At 36.1% G+C, this 20,253-nt stretch overlaps 1 protein-coding gene across 2 annotated transcripts in view; it reads left to right on the top strand.

Annotated features, from left to right (window-relative positions):
* The window catches only part of LOC129243753 (membrane-associated guanylate kinase, WW and PDZ domain-containing protein 1), an 82,376-nt gene that overhangs the window by 49,769 nt on the left and 12,354 nt on the right, over window positions 1–20,253 (top strand). The gene's annotated exons all lie outside the window — the stretch shown is intronic.

Below are 20,253 nucleotides of genomic sequence, written 5' to 3'. Positions count from 1 at the left end.
GCGTTTGAGATGTGGTGCTATCGGCGGATGATGAAAATATCGTGGACAGACAAAGTTAGTAACAAAGAAGTCTTAACGAAACTTAGAAAGGTTAGAGAGCTGTTATTAACGATAAAGCGCCGCAAAACCGCACATTTGTGGCAACTGATTGTGCAAGGTAAAATCGAAGGCAAACAAGGAATTGGAAGGAAGCAAATGTCTTAGCTACGTAACATAAAAGAGTGGATAGGATTAAGGACTATTGGACAGTTAGTTGAAGCAGCCCGAAGCAGAGACAATTACCATAATATTATATCTAATATTTTATAGTTTTGTTAAATGTAAAAAAGAAGAAAGAATTATTTATCACATTTGTATTAAAATGAATGAATAAAACATTCTGTACAGTCTGTGTCAAAAAAAGGAACCGCGATTATTCATGAAGTATACAAGATATATGAAAGTATGTGCAAAACTACGAGTCGCAATAAGCCATGTAGTCTTCATCGTTGGAGTATATCCTGGCATCTTCTCTGGATGCTTTAAACCAGCTTTTCTACGTAGCTCGTCGACAAAGGGGACCAGATTTTGCGAACTTGACGCACAAGTTGCATTAAATCGCGGACTGGCTTTTCGGCAAGATGCGTTTTCATAATTCCCCTTACATTTTCAATGGGTTTGGCGTCTGGGGACTGGAAAGGCCAGTTCATTACTGTGAGGATTTTTTTTGTTTTGTTGTTTTGATGATGTGGGACGGTAGGATATGTTCGCCTCTTTCAGTCGTCGTTCGATGGTATTGATACTCACATCTATTCCCTTTTTAGCAAGAATTGTGCGTGCTTGGCGTACTCGCAAAGCAGGATCCCGCTTAAAATGTTGGACGATCACTTTATCCTCCTTTTTTGTTGTCACTCGCTTCAAGCCGCGCGGAAAAGTCACAATTTTTATACCATTTATTGTCGGCCCTTTCGAATGTGTGCATAAAAATACCGCCTCGAAACGAGTCGCGTACTTCTCACTCATTTTTGTTTGGTTGCGTTTACGGGAAATTTTCAAACTACACTAACCTAAGTTAGCACTGGCGTCGTAGCCCTTGAGTGGGACTATTACGCAGCAAAAAGCAGAACGAAATATATCTTGAAGTTAGAAGAAAAAAATCGGTACTTTTCTTCTGACACAAACTGTATTAAGAATTTGCAAATAAAGAAGAAGAAGAAGAAATACGGTATTTTTTACACTATTAATTGAATAAATAAATAATTACATATTTTTTTTAGTTCAGTTGTGTAAAATGTTAAACTATTTTAGTTTAATATGCTTATTTTTATTTAAGGTTTTTTAAATTAGTTTTCTTTATAACAACAAATAATTTAATTTGATTTGGTAACCACTGCATGTATGTGCATTAGAGTGCATCACTTTCGGTACAAAAATACATTGGAACTATGTGTACATTTTTTTTATATTTTAAGGCTTAACCCTTTGGGGACGAGTATCGGCATATAGCCGCCCAAATTAGTTCGTAGCTGCAAGGCTCGTGACGTCTGCCATTCTGAGCGATAAGATACGCATAGGTATAGTACTCGTAAAAGAGTCACGTTTTCATTCAAAGTCATTAGGGGCCATTAGTGATGCACTCTTATCTTCCTTATAATGTAAACTTACGTTGAGACGACAGTAGAGTCAGATCGAATTTCACTGTCAGAGGAACCAGCAGGCTTTTTATATATTTTATATTTTATCCTACGCACGATGGCTAAGCGATCTAGAGATGATACACTAGATAGTGACAGTTCTGACGAATATTCCTTTGAATCTGAAAAGGCGGAAGATGACGGCATTACTTCGTTAAGGAAAAGTGAACTCCGTTTTTGATTTTATGAAAAATGTTTCTTGTGTTAAACCCTATTCTTGGAAATATTTTCAAATCGGCAAAGCGAATGCCAGTGGAAAAACCACAACAAATTAAGATGATACCTCCTTTAAGGGGGGAAGCTGGTCTAGAATTTTGAAAAAATCGAAAAATTTTTTTTTGTCTTAAGAGGTTATGGAATCACATACGTATATAAATGGTAGGTAGAAGCAGCAGTCGGTCTCTAGAGTAACTTACTTAGACCGTTATCAATCCATTGTGATACTGCAGTAGCAGTTTATCTGCTACTCCTCCCTAAACCATTTTGTTTTAAGTGCAAACCCAATGATCTGGTTGACACTTGTATCCCTGAGGTCATCAGTATTATTTAGAAACGATGAGCCAAAGTGTTTAGACACTAGTAGCATGCCACGCGGGACAGTAACAGAGAAGGTGTCTAACGCACTCTTCCTCCACATCATTCTTGCAGCTTCTGCAATAGTTGAAATGAAGTACGCTCAATCTTTGACCATGTCGACCTATGAGATAGTGGCCTGTTATTAAAGCAATTAGCATAGAAATGTTTTTCCTTGACCGATTAAGTGGCACCTTTGAGCGACTAGCATCCCATTGCACCACCCAGTTTGTAGGTGGTGAGGGTATACCCACAATCTACATAGCAAGAGGGAGGTGAGTGGTAGTGTCCTCTCTTGCTAATTTCTATGTCTTACAATTCCCTGGTATGTCACTAAGCTCTGGCACCCATATCAAACGGATGCGGAAATATTCCGCCATCTTAAAAAGACGCCCGGCATTTGCGAGCAATGATGGGATTAGTGACAACCCCAACAAGAGATTTAATTGCCGCTTGGCTATAGGAGTAAATATAGATTTCTCTGAAGGTAGTCACATTTTTGCTTAACCAGATAGTTATTTCAGCCTAACATACGCTACAGTGATTAGGAAGACGAGGCGAAACGCTTACTTTTAGCTTCTTATAGTACACATCAAAAAAGCCACCAATACTTTGAGTTAGATTCGCTAATATTGTTGTTATTTTAGCAGCATAAATTCCCCATGTTTGTACGAGGAATGCTGCTGGAGTGACAGCCCTTGGCCGAATATAAATCCGGGCCGTTCCGCTAACAAACCGACTGTCGTGGGAACTAGTATTTTTGTATTTTTGACCATCCAAGTTGAATGAACGATCGATTGTGGTGAAATTTCGAGTGTCTTCATATTCTATAAGTTTTTTTCTAGTTGTTTTTTTAGCAGTTTCGTGCAAGTTCATGCGTTTAAACGCTTCTGAAGTCCAGTTTCTATTTCCAGAAGCATTGAAGTATTTTTGTATCCAGTGGAAAATGAACCTGATTTCTAAGTTCGTTACTGTAAGCAAGCGAATGCGCGCTGCTGACCGGCTATACTTCAGATTGGCTAATGAAGTTGAGTAGAGACTGCTCTTCAGTTTCGGCCAACCAACAAACTAAACGATGACCGACGTGGAGGAAAATGAATGGTTTATGTTTTTACTGCTTTCAAGTGTTCAAAACAGAACTATCAACAGCATCTTTATGTGGTACGTGTACACACGTGTACGTGTGGCAACACTTTAAATATTCATATTTGCTCCGGTTTTTCATTTTACCGCCTATTATGCAAAAGTGTGTTGTATTTACATACATATTTGTGTGTAATATAGTTGCATATATTGCACATTCCTTGTAGGGAGATGGGCTGCTTCCGAACTTTTGCCCTTTGTAAACATTTAAGACAGTTTAAGTTAGACAAACTGTTTATGAAAGAATCCATATGCGGGCATTAAGAGCCAATTTTGATACCCAATAAAGAAAAGGCTTCCCTAGTATACTCCTACTCATGTTGGGATGGCTGCCGTACAAAAGTGGGGCTTCGAAACTGGACCAAGGAGCCAAGATGGTCGCTTATTAACACATCAGTGCCAAAGAACTCAAGCCTGATTCGAGCGAAAGTCATGCAGATGCACAAAAAGTGGTCCGCGTCTCATTTTACTCTCCGCATGTTGGGTAGAGTGCACCGTATGAGATGCCTACCTTTTTCGTGTGCTTCGCCCATAGAAAGTGGCCCGTCATCACTCCAACCAGTTGCCTACAGTCAGTCCCTTCGGCTTAATGACCGGCAGATCTGTGACAGTCGGCCGAACACATCCGTTTTGTCCATCTGTAGCCTCTCTCAGCCTGCCAAGGTAGGTCGCTTGTGGGTCGAAGTAAGCCGTTTGCTAACCGTGGCTTTGCTGGCTACAGAAAGGAGTGGCAGAACGGGTTCCGGGCCCGTTCTTAGCTAAAGAGGCAGAGATCCCGTTACTCGCGATATCCACGTGTCCCGAGACCCATGTTAGCATCAAGATATTGTGTCTTTCGCCATAGTGCAACCTTGATTTACAGTACTCCACTACCCTTGAAGTGGTTGGAGGGATGTCCAAGGTCATGAGCGCAGCTGATCAGCTTAAAACACAGTTGCGACCTCATTCAGATTATCATTTATTATTAAAAAAAAAAAAAAAATGACAAATGAAAGTCGGCTATCTTTGCCTATTTTCACACTTAGTTCCGCGAACTTCTTGGCTTCGAAACTGGGCCAACCGATTGATAATCATATCGATATCGATTTTTTTTCATTTTTGGCTTAGCAGCTATGTGAATAATAAAAAAATATTGAAGCGAACACCAACCAGAAGTGTTCAAACAAACATCAAAGCATCCACAAAGATTGATACTTTGGTGCGGCGGCATCATAGGACCATATTTATTTCTTACTGAGGAAGAAAACATCTTTACCGTCGTGTACCGTCAATACTCTACGGGACTCAGCGATGATGCAGCCAACTTTCTATGGTCAGAGCTCGCCAACATCAATATACCATATTCGAGCTACGGTTCCAACAAGACATCGCTACGTACCCCACAAGCGACACAACGCTCGAACTTGCGAAGGAGAAATTTCAGGACTGGGTCATCTCTTTATTTTCTTTGGGTCTACGTCAAATTACGAGGGCAACATTGGAGATGCTACTGCCGGAAAAACGGCGGACATATTGGACAGTGCTATCAAAAATTGCACCGACTGTTTGAAACTGTCAGCGAAGAACAGGCGTTTTTTGAATGATGTCATATTCCACATAAAATGGCATGAATATAGCTTCAAAATACGACCAGAAACAACACTTATTGAGAGTAACTCCAATCACCAGATCAGCTTAGATTTGTTAATGCGTACATATAATATTAGTTGTGAATACGATTTTTCTCACTAGCTCAGGTTTTTCCTGTAGGTTCAGCATATTTTATGCACTACGTTCATTACTGCAGTGGAGCACGGAAGTGATTAGAAATAGAATTTAAAGCAAATATGCATACAAACTCATGCCATTTACCATACATGCACTACACAAATGAAACCTGCTTATACGAGTTAATCGAAGCGACTAGCTGCTTACAAGTAGAAGAGCTACATGCGCATATTTGCGTATGTACGAGTATATCCATATCTCCAACTACTAATAGATACACACATACGCAATATGTAATTTTTAGTGGGGCTGTGCGAAAATTGGGACACACTCGTATGCTTTCAAATACGTAAAATGATAGCTAACAACTGTACATATTTATGCGTTAAAGTAAAGCACTAGCTGGGAACTAGAAATTTGCTTCAGATGCAAGTGTAATTTTTTTATTTTATTTTATTTATATTATGTTTTAAAATTCTTCTTGAGTCACTCATTCCCTCATTACAATGTTGATTTAAGTGATTTTCGTCAGTCAATAGTTGCTTGACGTACCCAAGAAGTAGTCCATAATCAGAGTTCGAACCCAACATCGAGGGATCAAGGGAACCAACTGATATTCATTCATTGAGGTGATTCGATTACTAAGGGCTCGTCTTTTGATTTCATAAGCTGTATGCAAGCTGCACCGTTTTGTTGAAACAATTTAGCACTTATGTACATACATAGATGTTTGGTATGCATGTAATACACAAAAAGTCACGCACTATTTGGCATCAACTTAAATAATTTTTGAAAAAATATGGACTAATGATGCTTACGGCATGCAAATTACACCAAAAAGAAACCATTTCGGGACTTGCGCTTATTAACTTACCTACTACGCCACAGATAAGGGCCAAAACTAAGAATTGATTTCATTGTAAGGATCAGGTTTAATAATAGTATCTTCTTCTTTTTCTTGAATTTTCTTCAGTCGTTTCTTTATCGCGCTAATTAGCGCCATCTGATCTTTCCAATGCAGAGAAGGCCTTCCTCTTACTCTGCTACCACCAGCTGGTACCGCATCGAATACTTTGAGAGTCGCAGCATTTGTATCCATTCGGATAGCATGACCCAAGTGTAAAGCTCATACAGCTTATTGTTTCATCGCTTACAATACTCGCCGTCGCCCACTTACAAAGGTACAAGAATCTTCCGCAGAGTCTCTCTCAAACACTCCGAGGGACTCCTCATAGGATATTGTCATCGTCCAAGCCTCTGTGCCATACGATAGGATGGGCATGATGAGAGCCTTATAAAGTGTTAGTTTTGTTCGTCGAGAGAGGACTTAACCTCAATTGCTTACAGTAACATTTGTTGGCAAGAGAGATTGTCCACCCCACAACGTGAACAGACATTTTTGTGCATTGACTACTCTAAAACGTGAACAAACCCAAAAAGCTCTATAACATGAACAATAAACATTACAATTATTTGAATGTAGTTTACATTGATCTCAAGTAATTCTGAAATTGGGGAATCCCCTAATTATAAAATAAGCATTTTATTCGTAATTGCGTGTAAGGAGTAAAATATTTCAGTCGCGGTTTTGGTTTTGCAAAGAGATTTCGTCTTATGTTTCCTGGTGAAAATGAGTTCTAAAAAACCCGTGTGCTTGACATTAAAACAAACGGCTAAAGTTCTCGGCTTTTTAAAAAAAGGCTCATCTGTCACGATTTTAGCAAAGAAATATAATGTTGCTAAATCAAAAATTTGTAACATTAAAGCGAAAAAGCAAGTGATTTTAAAATGCGTAAACAACACGTATTGTGGACCTGGAAATAGAAAAACACTGCGTTCTTCAGAGTTGCCCCAAAGGGAGAGAGCCCTTTATCGTTGGTTTATCCGAAAGCGAGATAAAAACTGGCCAGTAAGTGCTCTAATGTTGAAAGAAAAGGCAAAAACACTGCTTGCAAAATTTAAAGAAAATTAAGCAAATTTCTTCGCTGGTGATGGATGGCTCCAAGGATTCAAGAAGAGATACGGTATTCTTTTTCTTAAAATATCAGGCGAAAAAACAGAAGATACAAAAAAAGATGACTGATTTTTTTTAAATAAAAGCATCGTACGACGTAATTTTCAATTCATATGTAACGAAAACAAGAATAAAATGTGAATTTAAATGTGAAAAAATATACCTATTTACTTAGTCTTTTTGGGCATTCCAAAACGTGAACCCTTTTGTTAACGTGAACTGCCTTGGTTTGAATTAGTTCACGTTATCGAGCGTACGCTGTATATATAATCTTGAGAGTAGACATAAACATAAATCACCGAACTAAACAGGATTAGTACAGAGTTCACTTTCGCGAACTCTCGCCCCCTGAATGCCCTTTTCGGAATCCAACCACTATCCAGAGCAGAGAATAGCTACAGTTGACTCGTGAGATGCGCGTTCCATATACTGCAGCAGCTTAAATACCTACTTATCCAGAATTGGCCTAACATATGATATTATAGACTATTAAAAACAATTTTTTCAAAATGTATCAACTTGAGATCAAATTAGAAAAATTCAATACACCGTTAAACAAAATTATGACATTTAGGGATAAAACGGCAGACAGTGCAATAATCTACAGTCCTTGCTCTTTCATAAGTGTGTATCGGCTTGGCTTCAATTTGAATTAAAACAACAAGATTGTGCTAGATGGATGTATAGTGTACACTCGACAGAAAAAGTCTGCGCACATGCTTCTGTCTTATTTCCTTATCTTCACCAAATTTCCTACTATGAAGCATGGTGATGGTGAAGCAATGATATGGGGATGCATGGCTAGTAAAGTTGTAGAAAGAATCAGCTTCTAACACCACCACAATCACTATATTTGATTCCTTTAGAAAAAAAAAATCATTCCTCAAACCCAAAAACTTATCCTTTCTATCCTTACTCCCGTCAATAGTCAGCGTTGCATTGTGGTTGCCAGCAAGAGGAAGCGGGCAACCGCGGTAATAGCGCAGACACTCTACATTTAGCGAAGTCTTCAACCATTTTGTGCGATCCTTCTGCTAGAAAAATGTGAAACACAAATGGCACTCCAAGCAGTAAGAAAGCGTTGCTCCTAAGCAACGACAGGTGAGCATTCCCACTAAGGACTGGTAGCGGCAGGCTAATCACGTACCCTGTCAGAAATTAAAATAGATTAACGAAACCTACACAAGACTGAGTCTTGTCGAGGCCCTATGCTCTCGAGAGGAGTGAAAAGAAGCAAAAATAGAACACCTATGGGATTTACTGGAACGGGAAATACATCAGTGCACAATTACCTCAATGGCTATGCTCAAGGAAGTACTGCGCGATGAATGGGCTGAAATCTCTTCGGCGGAGACCTCTAAACTTGTCAATTCCATGCCAAAACGTCTGGCGGAAGTTTTCAAGCGTAGGGGATATCCGACTTATTATTAAATTTTAAGTGAAATTTGGAAGAAAAATAATTTGGTTGAACATACATATGTACCTTGTACTTAGACTTTTTCTAATGGATTTTGAAGGCGAATTCATATTTTGTTTTATTTGTATGTTATTGGTGGAATATTTATCGTTTTTTTTTTTTTCATAAAAGCGAAAGCTAAATATCCTTGAATGAATTTAAAATAAATTGGATTTCATAACAACTATATAAAAGCCTTTTTTTCAATGAATTATATTTGTTGGTTCCTTGTACGCCGACTTTTTCTACCGAGTTTATAGTGTTTTGGATCACCTCGCTTCGGAGCACCATCTTGAACCTTGTTTAGGTAGCTTTCCGAATTAAAACGTGGTCACGCTGCGCTATGGGACGATTGTGAAGGTTCCGTTGTTATGCAAGAAAACATCGATGCCATACGGGAATTAATATAACAAGCTCGAGCTCGTCATGTGGTACATATGTATGTATGTACATATGTATGTATATCATCAGATTAAGGAATGTTTTCCACTCGAATGCAAATTTTATGAGCATTTGACCGTTAAAAAGATTTGTTCGCATTGGATATCACATACAAATTTGACAAATAGACTATAAAAACTTGATTAATGCAAAAACTAGCTCACACGTATGGAAAAGTGCTTTGCTCATCGTGAACAATATTTTGACAGCGGGAAAAAATTCTCGATTATTTATAATTATTTTTACTTGTCTTTGTCAAACCTAAAATGACAACCCTAGTTCCAACCTAAAATGTCAAACCTAAAATGACAAAAAAAATGCGAAATATAAGTACGTGAGAAGTATGTATGTACATATATATATATATAATTGGCGCGTACACCCCTTTTGGGTGTTTGACCGAGCTCCTCCTCCGATTTGTGGTGTGCGTCTTGATGTTGTTCCACAAATAGAGGAACCTAGAGTTTCAAGCCGACTCCGAACGGCAGATATTTTTTATGAGCAGCTTTTTCATGGCAGAAATACACTCGGAGGTTACCCCATTGCCTGCCGAGGGAAGTGAGAAGTAATTTTTATAAAAAAACATGTGAGATGTGGAAAATTTACTAAGAGAAATCTTAAATTTTGCCCAATACTGTGTGTAATTAAGTCTCGTGTCTTCGCTTTGTGTGCTTCGCAGGCAAACGCATGCATACGTAACTTTAATTCTATTTCAAATTCCAGTTTGTATGAAATTCCTTAAATCTGATGATGTTATTCCTGGAATTTCCATCTGAATTGTTGTGTGAACAAGCGTACGGTAGGAAATTTTTGTGACTCATTGTATGATTCATGCTTGTGGAATTCCAGTAGAAGCAAAAATAGTAATAAAAGTAGGTACTATGGTAGTAAATACATACATACTTGTTGCAGAAGCAAAGAAAAAAGTAAAAGTTTTATGGCTAATGTGATGGAAGTATTCAGCTGATTTTGTGAGGTAAAAAATGATTTTATTAACATGAGCAGTATGTAAAGTGTGATCAAACCATCCAATTTCCATAACCTTAAACACTATTATCTGCAAAAGTATGTATTATATACATATACATATAAACATACAGTAGTCACACAATTTATTCGAACACCCTGCGTAGTACGTAAAAAACTTTAGCTTTGCGTAAAATATTTGCTGTTATTATTTTTTTTTGGGTCAGTGTAAGAATGTTACATTCCTGATGAATTGCCGCAAACAAAACTCCCGTAATTTCAACTCACATTAAAGGGTTCCAAGGAAAGCAGGCAGATGTAGCAAAATGCTGCAAAACATTTATTCGTACACTTTCAGTTCATGATATTGTTCCTACAAAAGCAACAGTAGAAATCGTTTCTGTTTTTACTAATATTACTGAAAACGAAATAATATATGTAGGATTTTTTAGTTTTTCTCGCTGATTCAGTTTCAGTTCGCGTAATATCTCGATTGAAAGTGACAAAATGGGACGAAGTGCGGACTTACCATTAGAAATGCGTAAAATTTGTTATTAAATTGTACTTGGAAAACAAGTCTCTGCGCGAATTCGGCAAAAAATTGGCAAATCACATCCTACAGATCAAAGTGTTACTCCTAATTACGTTAATATTGGTAAATTGGAAGGTAATCACCTCCAAGCCGGAAGGCGAAAAATATTGACTTCACGTGCGGAACGCTATATAGTAGCATCAGCCGCGTAAAATCCCAAAATAACCTCCACGATACTATGCCGAAATATTCTAGAGTCTTTGCGTAAAAAAGTAAGCCCATAAACAATCCTTAATTGTAATTGCGTAACACTGGTTATCATAGCAGAGTGGCACGTCGTAAGCCCTACATTTCAGATATTAACAGAAATAAGAGATTGGAGTTTGCTAAACGCTATAGGTATAAATGACCCAGATTCTTTTTGGCACCACGTCATATTCAGTGATGAGTCGAAATTTAATGTTTTCGGATCAGAGGGCCCTCCAAAAGTTTGGCGAAAAGAAAATACTGAACAGAAAGAAAAAAAATCGTATTCCTACCGATAAGCATGGAGGACGATATGCAGTGGTTTGGGGGTGCATAGTTGCATCTGGAGTAGTAAAAATGGTTTTTATTGATGATAAAATGGACAAATATTTTGTGGTGATAGTGTCGTTAAATTTGGACTGGATGCTAAAGGGTTGTTGTTTCAACAAGACAATGATCAAAACACTCATCTTATCTCGTAGAAGAATGGCTTATTTACCACTGTAAGTAGCCTAAAACTCCACCTCAATCACTGGATCTGAACCCAAATGAGCATGGCTGGGAGCTCTTAGAAAGGAAAATCACCTTTTTGGGTGTTTGAACGAGCTCCCCCTCCTATTTGTGGCGTGCGTCTTGATGTTGTTCCACAAAAGTATTAGGCTGTAAACAATATTAATATGAAATAAATATTCAGGTTACCTTTTCCTTCACTTATTGTGTGAACTTCTTGATTTTGCCCAACGAATAGAGAATCGCCCTTGAAATAGTGCTGTCGGGAGCGAAAAAAAAAATTATAAAACTTTGGAAAAGAAGTAACTAAAGAGTAACCAAATTTTTGGTCAGACATCAACATTTTATATGTGTATGTATATGTAACATGTATTTTCAACAAAAAATTAATTTTCATATAAATATACATACATATATTTACACTGTTGGAAAATATAATAGAAACAGTGCACTTCGATTTTTCGAATGGACTGCATCACGGAAATGCAAATTGTTTTTGCTAAGATTGTTTACGAAATGTGATCAGTGGTGAACTGCTTTCTGTTCTGTATTGCATATCATGTTGTATTTTGCCTCATTCTTATTTTGGACTCACTTAAATAAACAAATGAGTTTTGTGCTTGGAAAAAATTATAGAAAATAAAATAAATAATATGTTTGTATGTATAACTAGATTATAGGTATATATTAGTATTGAATAAAGTGAGCAAAATGGGCCGCTCCAAGCATTGTACGGAGGAAGAAACCAGATTATGAAAAATTAAGAAGGCATGAAAAATGATGGAATTAAAAAAATTTTTAAAGAAAAAAGTGTTTAATGCTATTCTTAATGTACAGAAGCAGAATTTCAAGGAAGAAAATGTAAAATTCTGGTTCCAAAAACTCGTACGTTATAGCAAAATTAAATTTTTTTTCATCAAACGAGCCTAAACTGGATAAAAGCTAAAATGTGTGTAGTGGACTATGTGAGAACATTGTATACGGTTATGCTACCCCATGCAACCCAACAATTTTAGAAATCTTCTTCTTGATTGGCGCGATAGCCGCTTAAGGGGGGAGCCTGGTTTATAAGGCCAAAAAAATCAATTTTTTTTTTCGTTTTAAGCGATTCCTAATACCTATATTTCAGAATATTCACACAAAGTTACAGAGCCTAATTCTCAATATTTCCGTAGATACAAAGCCAAAGGTAGGCGAGCGTAAGGTAGTTACGCTGTGACCGGACAGCTATAGTACAAACTTTATCTTCTTTTCTCGACTTTTCATTTTTATGATTTCTTTGAATTGGCGTACATGAGTGAAAAAAAACTAATGAACCTTTTGAAATGAATCATAGCTTGTTCCCTTCAGTATTAAATTCTCTTCTATTTGAGCTAACAAAATAGATAAAAAAAAATTTTAAAGATTTTTATACCAAGTTGAAGTGAATTTTTTTTATAGAAAAGCATTTTTTTCTTTAAAACCTCCAAAAAGTTGAAATTTTGGAATTTTTCTCAGTTTTCTTAGTTCATCTAGAATAAAAAATCATGATAATTAGAAATCCATTTGAATTTTTTGCTTTCGATAATAATTACGAACTGTATCTTGTATGCCAGTTGGAAACTCCAGCGTTGCAGCGCTCTACTAATTTCTATGTTAAACATTTTTTTCAACTTATTTTAACCACTACAAAAATTTTTTATACTTTTTAAATGTTCATTAAAAGATAGAAAAAACTTTGCAGTGCTAAATTAATTTTTTCCTTAAAAAAAAAAATCGCAAAAAGATGCAATTTTTAGACCTCATAAACCAGGCTCCCCCCTTAAGCGATTTTTGCGATTTTAGAATTAGAAATATGATTAATAACCAAACAACTCAAATACTTGTGAAGAAAAATAAATATGTAACTAACTGTGGTTAAAAATAATCGAAACGGCAATACTGCTCGAAGGCAAATAGTTTTTGTGATAAGTTTTTTTAGGGAGCGTGTCATTATTCTGTATTACAAAATTCTGGATGACAAAATTCTGTAAATTGCAAAAAAATTTAAAAAAAGCAGAATTTTAAAAAAGCAGAATTTTAAAAAGCAGAATTTTAAAAAGCAGAATTTTGTTTTTAGAATTTTGTACATACAGAATTTCGACAGCAACCCGTTTTTTTATGGCAAAAATGCGTATAGTGGTTTGCGGTGGCATGTAGAGAAAATTAAGACATATTTTAGCGAGTTCAAGAAATAATATTTGTGGAAGGTGTTGGAAGGGTGGAAAAGCTTTGAAACGTTTATATTGCTATATTTCGTAGTGAACTACGTCGAAAAATAAGACTAAAAAGAATCTCCAATATATTTGCCATTTTTTTAATGTCAATTGTGAGTAGGATTCTGCGTCACCCGACTACTTTTGAATTTAAATAAAATAATATTTCACAGTGAATTCAATCTCATTTATTCTGAGTGCTCTCACTTGATTCATGACAAAACTAAGTTAACAAATGATTTATATTTAAATAACGATCTTAGTACAAAATGTATTCAGATGTTCAGGACATTTTGCGAACGACAGTGGGGCGAGCAAAAACACCGGTTGTTATATGAGGATTAAAAGCGTCAACAAGCAATAAGAGAGAATCCCAGGAGAGAGACAGCGAGTAAGACAGAATCCCAGGAGAGAGTAAGACAGAATCCCAGGAGAGAGAGAGAGAGAGAGTCCCAGGAGAGAGAGAGAGAATCCCAGGCGTTTTCACGACGTTCTACGTTACCGAAACGACCCGGATTTATATCCGGCCAAGGACTGTCACTCCAGCAGCATTCCCCATATGTAAGTATGGGGAATGTTTATGCTGCTACAATAACAACAGAAAATCCCCGGAATTAAGTTTCGTTGTTGTTGTAGCAGCTTACTAAAAATTAAGTTTCGTCGCACGCGCTCCATAACATGGTTTTGTTTTTTTTTCGTTATTTTTATTGTATTTACGCATGTATACGAGTATATGTGTGTATGTATGCATGTACAGTGGTCACACAATTTATTCGTACACCCGGCGTAGTAGGTAAAAAATGTTAGCTTTGCGCAAAATATATTGCGACTATATATTTCTTTCGGGTCACTTTAATATTACATTTCTAATGAATTGTCGCAAACAAAACTCCCGTTATTTCAACTCACTGACGGGATCCAAGGAAAGCAGGCAGATGTAGCAAAATACTGCAAAACATTTATCCGTACGTTTTTTTTTTTAAATTATTGTTTGCATTTTTACTAAAATTACTGAAAACAAAATAAGATTGGTTTTTCTTAGTTTTTATCGCCGATTCAGTTTCAATTGCGCGTAATATCGATTGAAAGTGACAAAATGGGACGAAGTGCGGATTTATCATTAGAAATGCGTAAAATTGTTATTAAATTGTACTTGGAAAACAAGTATCTGCGTGAAATTGAAAAAAACATTGGCAAATCGCATTATACAGTTCAAAGTGTTACTATTAATTACGTTAATACTGGCAAATTGAAAACTAATCACCACCAAGCCGGAAGGCGAAAAAAAGCTACATCTGGAGTAGGAAAATTGGTTTATATTGATGATAAAAAGGACCAACATCTGTATTTAAACGTTCTGAAGAATAATTTGCATGATAGTTCCGTTAAACTTGAACGGAATGCCAAAGAGTTCTTGTTTCAACAAGTTTACCATTGTAAGCATCTTTAAAACTCCACCTCAATCGCCGCATCTGAACCCAACTGAGCATGTCTGGGAGCTTCTAGAAAGAAGAATCAGAAAGCTCAAATGAACATCAAAGGCGTCATTAAAGACACCTTTAAGTGTTGAGTGAGAGAAAATTGCAGCTAATGAAACCAAAGAAAAAGTTAACATCGACATTTAGAAGCAGTTATTAAAGCTAAAGGCGGCCCAACAAAGTACAGAAAACTCGTTTTTCTTTCGTCTTTCTTTATATGGCTATGAACGAATAATATTTTTGCATAAAATTGTGCCTTATTTCGTTATTACCTTAAGTTCCAGGTGTATCCGTTCATAAACTGTGAGTGTACGAATAAATTGTGTGACCACTGTATAGACTTTGCAATTACCTTTTAACTCTTTCCTCTTATGCCATTATTAAACCATTCCGTATTTTTGCTCATCATTAACACATTCAAGCAACAACAAATTCCATAAACGCATTCATCACTAAACCAATTGTTGTTATTATTATATACTAGGTTTGGAATATTTGAACATTAAAAAAAATAACATTTTTGTCGGTCATTCTATTCATTTGTGTGCTTATTTGTTGTTTTCTTTGTTTGACGTATAATTCAGTTTTAACCTGTTGTACCACTGTCGCTGCTCTTAGTAAAAGTGGGTCAGCAGTGTTAACAATCATTCCGTCACAGCAGCTAACCTACTACTACCACTACCCACAACAACAACCACTCAGCTAACCATCAAGCGTCGAAGTTTTGCTGTCAATGGATGCTGATACAGTTGCGGCTGCGACTGCGGTTGCTGTCACTAGTAAATATTGTTTCTCCTCCATCTTACCCCTTTTTATGCACTTCACATAGATTCCCGTATAGTATGCGTTAGGGTATTGCAATTTTGTTTCATATCTTTGGTTTTTTTATGCTATTTTTGTAGATAGCATCCTCCAGTTCACGCTTCAGCTGTTTTATTTTAGAAGTGAGTTAGCGATGGGCTTGTTTTATGCATCACTACTCACATACATACATACTATATGTACAGTATGCAAAATTCGTATTAGTACACCCCCTTATAAATAAAAAAACCACGTATATTTTCAAATTAATTTGAAAACAAATGCTTGACACCGTTTTATTTTATAGATAATTAACTAAAATAAGGCTAAATAACAAAACCACTCACAAATAGTATTAAATTGCAAAACAAAACTAAGAAAGAAAAAAATTAACACTTTTCACAGAAACAAAATTCGTATTAGTACACATGTTTTTTTAATGATTTAAAGAGTAAATAAAAGATTGTTCAGAAAATTAATATTTTGTAGGATACCCTCGTTGCCTTAGAACAGCAGACAATCTCTTCGGCATAGATTCCACCAATTTTTTTGTGAGATTTGGAGAAATCTTCTTCCACTCTGATTTGAGGACTTTTTTTTAATGTTCTCGGTTCCTTATTTGATGATGTTTCAGTTGCTTTTTGAAAATCGACCATAAATTTTCTATGGGATTAATATTCGGGCTTTGTGGTGGTGTTTTGAGATAATTTGGACAGTTATAAAGGATCCATAACCTTGTATCCAACTCGGTGTGCTTAGGGTCGTTATCTTGCTGGAATATACTTTTTTTTTTGCAACCCAATTTTTTGGCACTTTTGCGTAGATTCTTTTTTAAAATATCACTATATTGCCTCGCAGTCATAATTCCATCAATAAAATGCAACTTTCCTACTCCGTTTGCCCCGAAACACCCCCATACCATCAGAGAACCACCACCGTGCTTGAAAGAAGGATGCAGATTTCGTTTTTGAAGGCTAGTATTACACTCTCTCCAAATTTGTATGCGTCCATCGGACATTTTTATATTAAATTTACACTCGTCCGAAAAAATTACCCTTTTCTGAAACAGCATATTTTTGTTTAAATATTGCCTGGCGAATATAACACGCTTTCATCTATTGACTGAGCTTACATACGGTTTTCTAACCGCAGTTCTGATTCTAAATCCCAATTCTTTTACATAATTGCGCACTGTTTGAGGTGTAATTTTGATAGCAAAGTATTTTTCTAGTTCTGCAGCTAGTGAAACTCCACTGACGGTGGGATCTTTCCTGATAAGGCGTTTCAAATAAGTCTTGTGCCTCTGCCCAAGCTTTGCCCTGTTCACATTTCGAAGTTTTTTGTCAATCCTTCCACTGCCTCTATAAATTTTGACTACGTTTTGTATTGTAGACACACTTTTCTGCAATGTTCTCGTAATTTCGTGTAAAGACTTTCCGTTTTTGTTCATATTTATTATTAATCTCCTAGTTTCGTTTGATAATTCACTTACTTTAGGCGACATTGCAAACTAACTCCGCGAACTTCAACAAATGGCTACTAAAACGCAACTGCCCAATGTTAAACATTGAATGTTTAACACAATCGTTTCGAAAATAACGGTAAATGCCAACAAATTGTTTACAAATTCAACGCATCCTAAGTGTACTAATACGAATTTTGCCTGCAGTAGAAATAGCTACACTGCTACTAAAGCTATTTTTTTCAATTCTATGCAAATGTTTCGAAGTTTTTGTTATTATTCTATTTTTTTATGAATTATACAATACCGCACTACGATTGAAATCAATTGCTTTAAAGTAAATTTGAAAATATACGTGGTATTTTTATTTGTAAGAGGGTGTACTAATACGAACTTTGCATACTGTATGTGCAGATGTATTTAGTGTATGTTCAACTTTGAACATACTGAAGTATGTACATATGCATGCACATATGTTGTTTGTATTACAAATTGATTGAATCCTTTAATTATTTCGCCCCACAAGCCGGACCCTATTTTTCTAAATGCATAGTATGTTTATTGTATTTATATACTCCTTGCTTAAATGCTTATTCTATGTGAACGAGTATTTTGCACTGCTAGATTGTCGAGTGTGTTGTGAGTGCTGTTGTCGACATTACTAACAAAGCGAACCGCTGATTACCTCCCGGATAGTAAAGCTGGATTGGTGTCATTGTTGAAATTACTTCCACTCATCTGCACCGAAATCAATTAAGTGGAATAGTTTTGTGGTTGAAAATAAAAGAACTTGGAAATATTTATGTAGATTTTTTTTCATCGCAAATAGTTTTTGGCTATCTCTTTATGTTTACCCAATTAACATAGCCCTAGTGATACACTGCGATTGTCATACATATACATACACATATATGTATATAAGTATGTAGGTATGCATAAGCTTACATATATACAATACATTGAAACCTCCACTGGCAGACATTTCTCATAAACGAACAAAAGTTCGAGAACCAAGTTTTCCGTAGCGTTTTTAGAAGAAATTCCACTCTAATGACCGGACGCGGGCACTTTTTTTCTTAATTTAATGCTTTCATCACTTCTCGTATGCGGACACGGAACGTTTGGCAACGCATAAGCAAAATATGTTAGTGGGTAAAAATGTAAAGGAACTATAAAAATCACTGTTAAGCGCACGCGAGACTCTTATCCGCGAAGAAGGAAGATCAATGATTCCAAAAAGAATACTTAGGACTGCCATATCTTCTGTTACAAGTTAAGTCGGTTATAGATATGGAATTATAATACTTTTATTTTAACGGAGTTAGTTTTATTTAATCATCTAAATATTAAAAAAAAAAATGAATTTTCATTACAAATGGTCTCCATTGGCTTTTATACAAGCCTTCAAATGATTAGGCCATAGAGCAATTGCTCGAACCAAAGATGGTTTGAGACTCTCCAAATTTCTTTGAGGTCTTTAACAGGCCATATTCTACAATTCTGACCACAAACTATAGTCCAATGGATTGAGATCTGGAAGATTTATAATTTTGTGAACTGGACAACTGTAGTATAAAAATAGACAGGCTATGCACCCGCAGCGAGGTGCTGTTTGGTGTGGGATTTTTGGGCTGACGGAGCCATCTGACCGTACTTATTCAGAAATGATGCCGGTAACGCTGCTACGGTGACATGTTAATGAACATTTTGTGTCCTGAATGTTATGACATGGATTTGATCAATATGTCACACTGCCACTTGCCGCACATCCCATGAAACAATGACCCAATTCCGAACGAAGCTGACAAGACGCATTACCGCACCGGGAAATGGCCGTCAAGACCTTGAGACTTGGCGCCATTGGGATTTTTTCTCTGAAGCTAAGTAAAAAGTACGCTCTATGCCAATAAGCGCGAATCCAGAGCTAGAAAACGATATACAGTGCTATGCCAAAAAGTCATGGAAGTTTTTGATATGCGCACCCTATGCAAGAGGAGTGGTGGTGGGCATTTAGCTGATATTGTGTTTCATACAGAATTGCATAGACTGAAAAATATGATGAAATAAAAAATAATAATTTCGACAAATTTTGTTGTATTTTATTTATAAAAGAAAATTTGGGCTCTTATTCAATCACCCTGTATTTCTATAAAACAATATACACCCTACAAGACAGTGCTGAGCACTTTTGACAAAAATTCCAACACATTTACAAGTATTTTATTAGTCTCTAATACATGCTCATTATCAGAATAGCATATACAACATTTTTTAATGGGGAAATCAAATATTTCATTTAATATTCTTTTCCCCTTTTCGGTGTGACTTCTATCTCTCTTTTAGCAATTTTATATAAGTGAAAAATATATCTACTGTACTTTAAACGCCAAGGCATCAGTGTTGATTAATTTTAACGAAATAATGTGGCTGCTCTGAAAACAGTTCTAGTGTGAGATTTAGCTGTCTTTGTTTCATACTTGTTATAGCCGAGCGAGTAGATGCTTGGTTAAGACTTGAGAATTTGTGATTTCGAATCTCTGTGGACGAAACACCGAATTGGTGTGAAAATTTTTTTTTAATGAAAACAAAAAAATATTGAAAATTCGTGAGTTCGAATCTCAATGAAAACACAATAATATAAATTTTATAATTTCTAAATAAAACATTTTAAGTAAACTCCGCAGTCTAATTACTTTTTAACGAAAATGAGGAGCTTTTGTCATCAGTGTTGATTAATTTTAAGGAAATAATGTGGTGCTCTGAAAAAGGTTCTAGTGTGAAATTTAGTTGTGTTTGTTGTACAGTTGTTACAGCCGAGCTAAGGCTTGAAAATTCGAGAGTTCGAGTCTCAGTGGATGAAACACCGAATTGGTGTGTACAAGTTTTTTAATGTAAACAAAAAAATATTGAAAATTCGTGAGTTCGAATCTCAATGAAAAATATAAATTTTATAATTTCTAAATAAAACAATTTAACGAAACTCATCAGCCTGATTACTTTTTAATGAGAAGTTATTG

Source organism: Anastrepha obliqua, chromosome 4 (genome assembly GCF_027943255.1).
Source record: "Anastrepha obliqua isolate idAnaObli1 chromosome 4, idAnaObli1_1.0, whole genome shotgun sequence".
NCBI lineage: Eukaryota > Metazoa > Arthropoda > Insecta > Diptera > Tephritidae > Anastrepha > Anastrepha obliqua.
Note: the sequence above shows the minus strand (reverse complement) of the source record. Positions and strands in the feature narration are given on the sequence as shown.